Below are 10,791 nucleotides of genomic sequence, written 5' to 3' on the forward strand. Positions count from 1 at the left end.
AATGTTCATTACAGAGCAAAAGGTTTAATTTTAATAAGATCCAGATTATTAATGTTTTTTTTCCATGGATTGAGCTTGTGGTGTGTATCTAAAAGAGACCAAACCTAAGGTCACATAGATTTTTTTCCTATAATTTTATAGTTTTCTCCTATAGCTTGCTGAGGTTTTATTTGGGATTACATTGAATCTATGGATCAAATTGGGAAGAATGGGAAACTTAAAAATATTGATTCTTCCAATTCATGAACATGGAATATTTCTCCATTTATTTAGACCTTCTTTGATTTCTCTCATTGATGTTCTATAGTTTTCTGCATAACATATTTTGTAAGATGCATACCAAAGCACATCATTTCTTTTGGTGCTGTTATAAATGGTTTTGCTTTTTGAAATTTAAATTCCAATTGCTGTATATAGGAAAGCAATTTACTTTGGTATATAGACTTTACATCCTGCACTCTTGCTATACTCATTTAATTAGTTAACAAGCTTTGTGGGGGTGTTTTTTGTGTGTATGGATTCTTTGGTGTGTTCTACATAAACAATCGTATTATCTGAGAATAAAGATAGTTTTATTTTATCCTTTCCAATCTGTATACCATTTATTTCTTCTTCTTGTATTCCAGGATGATAATAAATAGAAGTGGTGAGAGCGGACATCCTTGTCTTCTTCCTGGAAAGAAGGAAAAGAGTTTAGTTCTCACCATTAAATATGATATTAGTTGTAGGTTTTTTATACATTCACTTGATTTGAGTGTGAATGGGTATTTAATTTCATGAAACCCTTTTTCTGCATTGATTGATTTTTTTCTTTTAATTTCTCTATTGCCTTATTAATTATACTATTTTGCATTTATTAAGTGTTTGTTCTAGGAATTACAATATGCTTCATTAACTTATGACTGTCTACTGTGGTAATTGTACTACCTCTGTAAAATGTAAAATCTTTTAACAGTAAAATTCTATTTAACCTCCCCTATTCTTTGTATAATTATTATCATATATTTTACAACTACATGGGTAATAAACCCCACCTCATAATGTTATTAATTTTGTATTTAAACAGAGTTGAATTTTTTTTAAATGAAGATTAATATCTATAAAAGTACTGAATCACTATGCTGTACACCTGAAACTAATATAATATTGTAAATAAACTATACTTCAATTAAAAACATAAGATTAGGAAAAGGGTAATTTTTTAGAATTAACATTTACTATTTGTGGAGCTCATTATATTTTCATATCCAAGTTTCCATCTCGTATCCTGCACCCTGTAGAACTTCCTTTTAGAACTTCTTCTTATAGAACAGATCTGCTGGCAACAAATGTGCTTATATATGTTAGTTTCCTTGCCACCATTCTACATACCACTGAGGCTCTGCTTATTTTGTTTACAATCTGTTTTCTCTCTGTTCTTGAGGTGGGATTACTTCTATTCATCTGTCCTTAAATTCCATAATCCTTTCCTCTGAAGACTCCAATCTGGTGTTTAAGCCTATCTGGTGAAATTTTTCATATACTTTTACTTCTAGATTTTATATTTGTTAGTTTTTGTGGTTTTAATTTCACTCCTGGTGTTCCCAGTTTGATCATTCCTTGTGAACATATTTTTATTATGTTTTTTAAAAACTCAAAATAGTTGCTTTAATGTCTATGTCTGTTAATTCCTACATCTGGGTCATTGTGGATTCTGTTTCTATTGACTGTCTTTTTTTTTTTTCCTTAACTATGGGCCTCATTTTTTTCTGCTTCGTCATGTGTCTAGTCATTTTTTAATGTATGCTGAACATCACAGATGGTACCTAGTAGGGAATGCTTTAAAGAGTACTGAGTCATGTTCTGGTAGGCAGTTATTAATAGGTACTGTTCTAGTCCTGCCCAACTTGGCTTTACACTTTTTTGGGTGTATTATTTTGGTTACAAACTTAGTCCAGGGCCTAGCCCTCACTCTAGGGCGTGATCTTTAATCCTAGGCCTTGGCTTTTCTGGGATCTTGAATGAATAACCATGGTGCTCAGCAAGATATCTCCACTCTGGTTGGTCTAAAACACCAACATCACTTAGCACAATATTTGGCATCTCTATTCAGGTTTTATCCCCATAACAGGCAATCTCTCTTAGGCCTTGTTGCGGGGGTGTGGCTTTTGCTTTTGCTTTTTTTATGTATGTGCAGCCCAGTTCTTGGCCAAAAGCTCATGGTTAATTCATAACTTTCTAAACCACCACCCTTTACATTACACCCTCCTCTTGGGTATCCTAACACAAATTCCAGCCACTTTTTTCAGCCTAGAAATCCCACCTTTGCCTCCTCAGCTCAGCAACACCAGTTTGCTCTGCTTGGGTGCCATCTCTCCACCCAAGGTCCCAGAATTTCCCTCAGGCAGAAAGCAAAGGGGAGGGCAGGGCTCCCTTTTTTCCTCTTTATTGTGGGATCACAGTCCTATACTGCCTGTTGTCAAACATCTAAAAACAGTTGCCTGATATATTTCATCCAGTTTTATAGTTGTTTACGGTGGAAGGTACTCTTTCATGGTGTGAAGCAGATAACTTCCCTACCTATAATATTTAAAAGTATTTAATATTCTGTACTTTTTTTTCTATCCTTTTTTTTTCTTTTTTATTGAAGTATAGTTGATTTACAATGTTGTGTTAGTTTCAGGGGTACAGCAAAGTGATTCAGTTATACATACATATATATCTATTTTTTTCAGATTCTTTTCCCTTATAGGTTATTATAAAATATTAAGTATACTTCCTTGCGATATACAGTAGGTCCTCGTTGTTTATCTATTTTATATATCTGCTAATCCCAAACTCCTAGTTTATCCCTCTCCTTTCCCATTTGGTAACCATAAGTTTGTTTTCTATGTCTGTAGGTCTATTTCTGTTTTTTATATAAATTCACTTGCATCATTTTCTTGTAGATTCCACATATAAGCGATATCATATGATATTTATCTTTCTCCATCTGGCTTACTTCACTTAGTATGATAATCTCTAGGTCCATCTATGTTGCTGCAAATGGCATTATTTCATTCTTTTTATGGCTGAGCAATATTCCATTGTACATATGTATGCATATTCTTTATCCATTCATCTGTCGATGGACACTTTGGTTGCTTCCATGTCCTGGCTGTTGTAAAGAGTGCTACAATGAACATTGGGGTGCATGTATCTTTTCGAATTATCATTTTCTCTAGATATAGTCCATACTTTAAGCATTGTATGTGCCTTCCTTCAACATATACAAGGAGCTTTGGACACTTTAAATGTTTTTGAACCCAGTGAGTATTATATGTTATTATCATTGGAAATTTTGTTTCTTTCTTGCCATTTTACCCCTGAATTTAGCCATCGTTATTATTGTTTAGATATTATTTTATTGTTATAGTTATAATCCATAAATGTTTGTTTATGTTTCTCCCACGTTTACTTTTTATTTTAAACATGCCATTTCTTTTTGCATCTCAGGCTATCCTCTAGGATTATTTCACTTTTTTAGAAACCTTTCTGTGATGTTACCACACTTAAGATCTGATCATTTAAAAATCATTCCATCTCTTGTTCTCTAAATATACTTTACTGGAGCTCCGTTTTTAAGATAAACTTTTTTGGGGGGAAAACATAAGAAAGAAAAGGTACAAATCAAAAATTACAGCTCAGTTAATATACAAAATTAAAACACTTTGAAATTAGATCAAGATACAAAATATTAACAGCAAGCAGAAAGATCCTCTCCAGTTTCTAGCCCCTCCCCACCAAAGTAATGATTAACCTGACTTCTAATACTAGAGATTAGGTTTGAATGTTTTTGTTCTCTTATGACTGGAATCTTACAGGATGTATTCTATTGGGTCTGGCTTCTTTCACTCAACATTATGTTTGAGACCCATCCATGTTGTTAGATGTTGTTTTAGTTTGTTCATTTTATTTGTCATAGCGTATCTGATTATAGTAGTATACCACAGTATCCACTATTGATGAAAATTGGGTTGTTTCCATTGTGAAGCTATTATGAATAATGCTGCCATGAATATTCTTGAACATATCTTTTGGGAGAAATGTGTACACATTTCCATTGGATATTGTGACAGTAAATTTTATGTGTCAACTTTACTGGGCCGCAAATGCCCAGATTCTTGATATATTTCAAATATTATTCTGGGTATTCCTATAAGGGTGTTTTTTGGACGAGATTAAGATTTAAATTGGTAAACTGAGTGACACAGATTGTCTTCCATAATGTGAGTGACACTCATGCAATTAGTTGAAGGTCTGAGTAGAATAAAAAGGCTGACCCCCACCCCCCCAGTAAGAGAGAATTCCTCCTGCCTGACTGCCTTCAAACTGGGACATTGGCTTTTTCCCGCCTTTGGATTGGAACTTACCTCTGGCTTTGCTAGTTCTTAGGCCCTTGGACTACAGCTATCTCATTGGCTGTCCGGGGGCTCCAGTTTGCTGGATCACCCTGCAGACCTTGGAACCTGTCAGCCTCCATAATCACGTGAGCCAATTCCTTATAATAGATCTCTTTATATATACATATAAACTCGATAGATAGATAGATAGATAGATAATAGATAGATATAGAGATACATGATACATATATAGGCTCACATGATTAGATATGCATACAGATATTGATATAGATATAAGATAGCTCCTGTTCATACTGTTTCTCATGTGAGTTCTGCTGGGTCCCAGAATTTGCAAACGTTCAGCTTTAGTAGATACTGTCAATTTCCCAAAGTTCTTATTCTAATTACACTCCCACCACAATGTATGAGTGATCTATGTGCTTTACATACTCATCTACCTTCTTTAATAGAATTTCATACACTCTGGCTTATGGAAAATTGATCTCATTGCGGCGTTTAATTTGCATTTCCTTCATGACTAAGGCAGTTGAACATCTTTTTGTGTATTTATTGGTATTTTGAATACCCTTTTTTGTGAAGTGACTTCTCAGACTTTTGCCCATTTTTCTATTGGATTGTCTGCCTTTTTCTTAGTTACTTGTAGGAATTCATTCTTTGTTCAGGATATTAGTCCTTTGTCAGACATCTATATTGCAAACAGTTTTTACAAGTCTGTGGCTTCGTTTTTACTTTCTTAAGGTTATCTTTTGAGGGACAGATGTTCTTAATCTTAGTGTGGTCCAATTTATCAATATTCCCAACTACAGTTTGCGTTTTGGGTGCCCTCCTTTTGATTTCTTTGCCTATCCCAAGGTCATAAAGATACCGTCCTATGTTTTCTTTTAAGAGTTTTATGATTTAACATTGAGATTTTTTTACCCATTTGGAATTAACTTTGTGTATGCTATGAGGTAAGGTAGGAATAAAGATTCATTATTTTATATGGATATTCAACTGACCCAGTACCATTTAATGAATAGCTAATTTTTTTCTCCCTGTATTGCCACGTCACCTTTGTGCATCAGATGACAGTATATATGTGTGGGTCTGATATTGTACCAATATCACACTTTCTCAACTACTCTAACATTGAACTAGGTTTATGTACTTGGTAGCATAAATTTTCTACCCTTTTAAAAATTTCTTCAAATTGTCTTGGGTATTCTTTTTTTTTAACATCTTTATTGGGAGTATAATTGCTTTACAATGGTGTGTTAGTTTCTGCTTTATAACAAAGTGAATCAGCTATACATATACATATATCCCCATATCGCCTCCCTCTTGCGTCTCCCTCCCACCCTCCCTATCCCACCCTTCTAGGTGGTCACAAAGCACCGAGCTGATCTCCCTGTGCTATGTGGCTGCTTCCCACTAGCTATCTATTTTACACTTGGTAGTATATATATGTCCATGCCACTCTCTCACTTCGTCCCAGCTTACCCTTCCCCCTCCCCGTGTCCTCAGGTCCATTCTCTATGTCTGCATCTTTATTCCTGTCCTGCCCCTAGGTTCTTCAGAACCTTTTTCTTTTATAGATTCCATATATATGTGTTAGCATACGGTATTTGTTCTTCTCTTTCTGACTTACTTCACTCTGTATGACAGACTCTAGGTCCATCCAACTCACTACAAATAACTCAATTTCGTTTCTTTTTATGGTTGAGTAATATTCCATTGTATATATGTGCCACATCTTCTTTATCCATTCATCCGATGATGGACACTTAGGTTGCTTCCATGTCCTGGCTATTGTAAATAGAGCTACAATGAACATTGTGGTACATGACTCTTTCTGAATGCAGCTCAATATCAAAAAAGCAAACAACTCAATCCAAAAATGGGCAGAAGACCTAAATAGACATTTCTCCAAAGAATATATACAGATTGCCAACAAACACATGAAAAGATGCTCAACATCACTAATCATTAGAGAAATGCAAATCAAAACTACAATGAGGTATCACCTCACACCAGTCAGAATGGCCATCATCAAAATATCTACAAACAATAAATGCTGGAGAGGGTGTGAGGAAATGGAACCTTCTTGCACTGTTGGTGGGAATGTAAATTGATACAGCCACCATGGGGAACAGTATGGAGGTTCCTTAAAAAACTAAAAATAGAACTACCATATGACCCAGGAATTCCACTGCTGGGCATATACCCTGAGAAAACCATAAGTCTTGGGTATTCCTGACCCTTTTTACCTTTATATAATTATGATTCATTTTATAATTCGGGGGGAATTCTATGGAATTTTTAGACCAAGCTGGTGCCTTATGATACTGTGTTCTTTAATCTGTGAACATGGTGTTTTCTTCCATTTATTTAGATCTTCTCTAATTTTTCTCAATAATACAGTTGACCCTTGAACAACATGAGGGCTAGGGGTGCCAACCCTCCTCACAGTCAAAAACTGATACATAACTTTACAATCATTCCTCCATATCCACAGTTCCCCAACTGAGAATTCAACCAACCATGGATCGTGTAGGACTGTAGTCCAGACTGAAGAAAAAAAATTGCGTCTCAATGGACTGCACAGTTCAAACACATGTTATTTAAATGTCAACTGTATTTTATAATTCTCAGTGTAGAAATGTTGGGAAACTTTCCAAGAATCATTCATAGGGCTTCCCTGGTGGCGCAGTGGTTAAGAATCCACCTGCCAATGCAGGGAACATGGATTCAAGCCCTGGTCTGGGAAGATCCCACATGCTGCAGAGCAACTAAACCCATGAGTCACAACCACTGAGGCTGCGTCTGGAGCCCGCGAGCCACAACTACTCTACCCGCACACCTAGAGCCCGTGCGCCGCAACAAGAGAAGCCACCGCAACAAGAAGCCCACGCACCGTAATGAAGAGTAGCCCCTGCTCGCCGCAACTAGAGAAAGCCCACACTCAGCAATGAAGACCCAACACAGCCAAAAATAAATAAATTAAATAAATAAATTTAAAAAAAATAATCATTCATAGTAAACACTGATGTTTTTATGCTATTAAAACAATATGTTTTTAAATTTCATTTTACAACTGTTGCATGTTTAGAAATACATTTGATATCTGCATATTGGTCTCATATTCAGTGAAATATTCTAAGCTCCCTTATTGACTCTAATAGTTTTTCTGTAGATTATTTTTTCAAACAGACAGAGACATAACAACTGCCAAGTCAGTTTTAAACTTTTCTTTCCAATCCGTACTCTTCTATGTCTTTTTCTTGACCTATTTCACTAGGTAGGGACATCCAATTCAATATTTAATGGAAGGGGCAGCACACTGTTTTGTCTCATTCCTGATCTCAGGCAGAAGGCCTTCAATAATTTACCACTGCATTAGCTTTCCGGGATTTTCATAACACAAACCAAAAAGTGGGTGACTTTAAACACAGTTTATTGTCTCACAGTTCTGGAGGCTGGAATCCTGAAATTGAGGTGTTGGTACGTTCCCTTTGAAGTTCTGCACAGAATCCTCCCTGCATCTTCTTGGTGCTCGTGGCGGCTGGCCACCTTGATGTCCCTTGGCCCACAGCTGCATCACTTCAATCTCTGCCCATGTCATCACATGATGATCATCCTGTGTGTGTATGTCCAAATTTCCCTTTTCTTATAAGGATACCAGTCATATTGGATTAGGCCCTACTGTTATGTTCTCATCTTAACTTTGTTACATCTACAAAGACCCTATTTCCAAATAAGGCCACATTCACAGGTACAGGGGCAGTGGGCATAGAATTTCAACATATCTTTTTGAGGGACAGAATTCAACTTACAACAATCACTAAGGAAAATGTTAGCTGTATTTTTTTTGTTTTATTGTTTTTCTTTTTTTTTCACGTATATATCATCTTTTACACAAGAAGAATATTCCCTTCTATTCCTACTCAGATAAGATTTTTTTAAAAATTACAAGTGGGTATGGAATTATTTCTTTGTTTAGCATTTATTAAGATGATATAGTTTTCTCCTTTATTTCTAATATTTTGAAGTACACTGACTTTTTATTGTTAACCCTTCTGCCTAATACAAAGACCCACATTACTGATCAAACTTATATGAAATTGAAGTCTTGTCAAGCATCAAGTTTACTAATGAAGGTGCAAAGCAAGAACTATGATATATGCTGCAGCAATATCTGGAGGCCCTGACCCCTTCACACTCAGCCCTCTGAGCTCCTTTTTTTCCCACATAGCATGAATTCTGGCTTCAGAGTGATGAATAGGGACAAGCCAGCACAGGAAAACATCTGTGTATCACTCAGCTTTTATATCCTGCAACTCAGGTGGCCCTGTTCTGGCTATGTGACTAATTTCTATTGTTCAATGCAGAGGCAGCCCATCAATTGCAGATGTATTTATAGTAAGCATGATAGACAAACTAGGCATAGCATGCTAAAAGTGCCCATAGATCAGGAATCAGGACCCCCTGTAGCACTCTGTTGAATCCTTATTCATCTTATGGTTGGTGCATTTCATCAGTTGTTCTTTGCTAAGAGTTTTGGACAGAATTAAAGCTGCCTCACAAGTAGGAGGGTATGTGTCTATAAAGTCTGTTCCTTCGTACCTTCTAGTCCTGAAAAATCACCTACTTGATCTTAGTTATTATTATTTTTTAAAATATTATTGAATTTGTTTAGTGGATATTCTCTTTAGAATTTTGCATCTATGTTTATTAAAGGAACGTACCTGAGATTTTCTTGTAAAGCTGCATGTTTTTGGCATGTAGATTATGTCAGCCTCATGAAATAAGTCAAGAATTATTCCCCATTTTCTATATTGTGAAAGAGTTTTCTAAGCTTTGTGTTATTTTCTCCACAAATCATTAGAAAAATTAGCTGGTGAAGCCATCTAATTTTGTGTTTCCTTTCCTGGGAGAATTTCATTTTGTAATTTTTATGGAAGCACAAAATACAAACAGAAAAAGTCATGTTTGTGAAACTTGCATTGAGATCAAGAAAAAGAATATTGCCAGCACTCCAAAAGCACATTTTTTCTGCTGTATTCCAGTTTCTATCCCTCAGAGGGTAATATTATCTTGACTTCTAACTTCATAGATAGCTTTGCCTATTATTGAACTTTGTATAAATGTGATTACACAGTGCACTCTCTTTTTGTCTGGCAATTTTTGCTCAATTTTATGTTTGTAATATTCATCCACATTTTTTGGCATGCGCTTGTAGTTAATTGATTCTCTTGACTGTGTAGTATTTCATCGAGAGAATATCAAATACACTTCTACTGTTAATTGGGCAGGCATCTGAGTATTTTCCAGTTTGGAGCAATTAAAAATAATGCTTCTGTGAACATTCTTATAACTGATCTTTCAGTGAATGGGTTTATGTCTATTGAATATGGTTACTCCATCTCCTTGTGAGCACTTTATCCCCTTTTATTTGAAACATTTTGGATGGTATTAGTGGCATTAGTTATCAGCTTCTCTGCTAACTAATGAGGTTTAGGACCTTTTCATCTATTTATTGATCATTTAAATATCTTCTTTTGTGAAGCACCTACTCAGAGCTTTTTGCCCATTTTTATTGAATAGACACTTTTTCCTATTTATTTGAAGGAGTTTCCTATTTATTCTGGATATGAATCCTTTGTCCAAAAATGTACTACAATTATCTTCTCCCCCTCTGTGTCTTCCTTTTCACTCTCTGAAGACATATTTTGACAAATAAAATTTACTGACCTTCACAGAGTCCAATTTATGTATTTTTCATTTATGGTGTTTTTGATGTCCTATGAAATAAATCTTTTCCAACTCTAAATTCAGAAAGATATTCTCCTAAGTTTTCTTCTAAAAGGTTTGCCATGTTATCTTTAGTATTTAGAGCTGTAATCCATCTGTAATTATTTTTTGTGTAGGCTTTGAGAGAAGGCAGCGTTCAAGATTATTTTTTCTGTATTAATGTACAATTATCTTAGCCCCATTTATGGAAAAGATCATTATTCTTTGTAGAATTACAATTTCACTTTGTCCTACATCATATGATAGTGCATGTGAGGGTCTGTCTCTGTGGTCTTTTTGTTTTGTGTCTTCTTTTCTTAATTTGAGATATAACTTACATATGATAAACTGTATACATATTAAATGGAAACTCTAAGAGAGGAATAATCTCCAGTCTACTGATATAAAGTAAATGTAAGTCAATAACCCTGTATCCAGTGAAGAAATAACTCTCTTTCAGGATAAAAGGAAACCACTCTTTGTCATGCCTTGATATTTGAAAAGTATTTCATTGGATATAGAATTCTAGGTTGATAGCTATTTCTTTAATTTACTTTAAAAACACTATGCCACCTCCTTGCCCCACCACCCGCCTTCATGGTTTCCTATGAGAAATCTTCTGTCACTCAAATCATTGTTT

The sequence above is a fragment of the Delphinapterus leucas genome, chromosome 2 (genome assembly GCF_059928025.1).
Source record: "Delphinapterus leucas isolate spDelLeu-1000000601 "Yukka" chromosome 2, BTC_Dleu_Yukka2, whole genome shotgun sequence".
Lineage (NCBI taxonomy): Eukaryota > Metazoa > Chordata > Mammalia > Artiodactyla > Monodontidae > Delphinapterus > Delphinapterus leucas.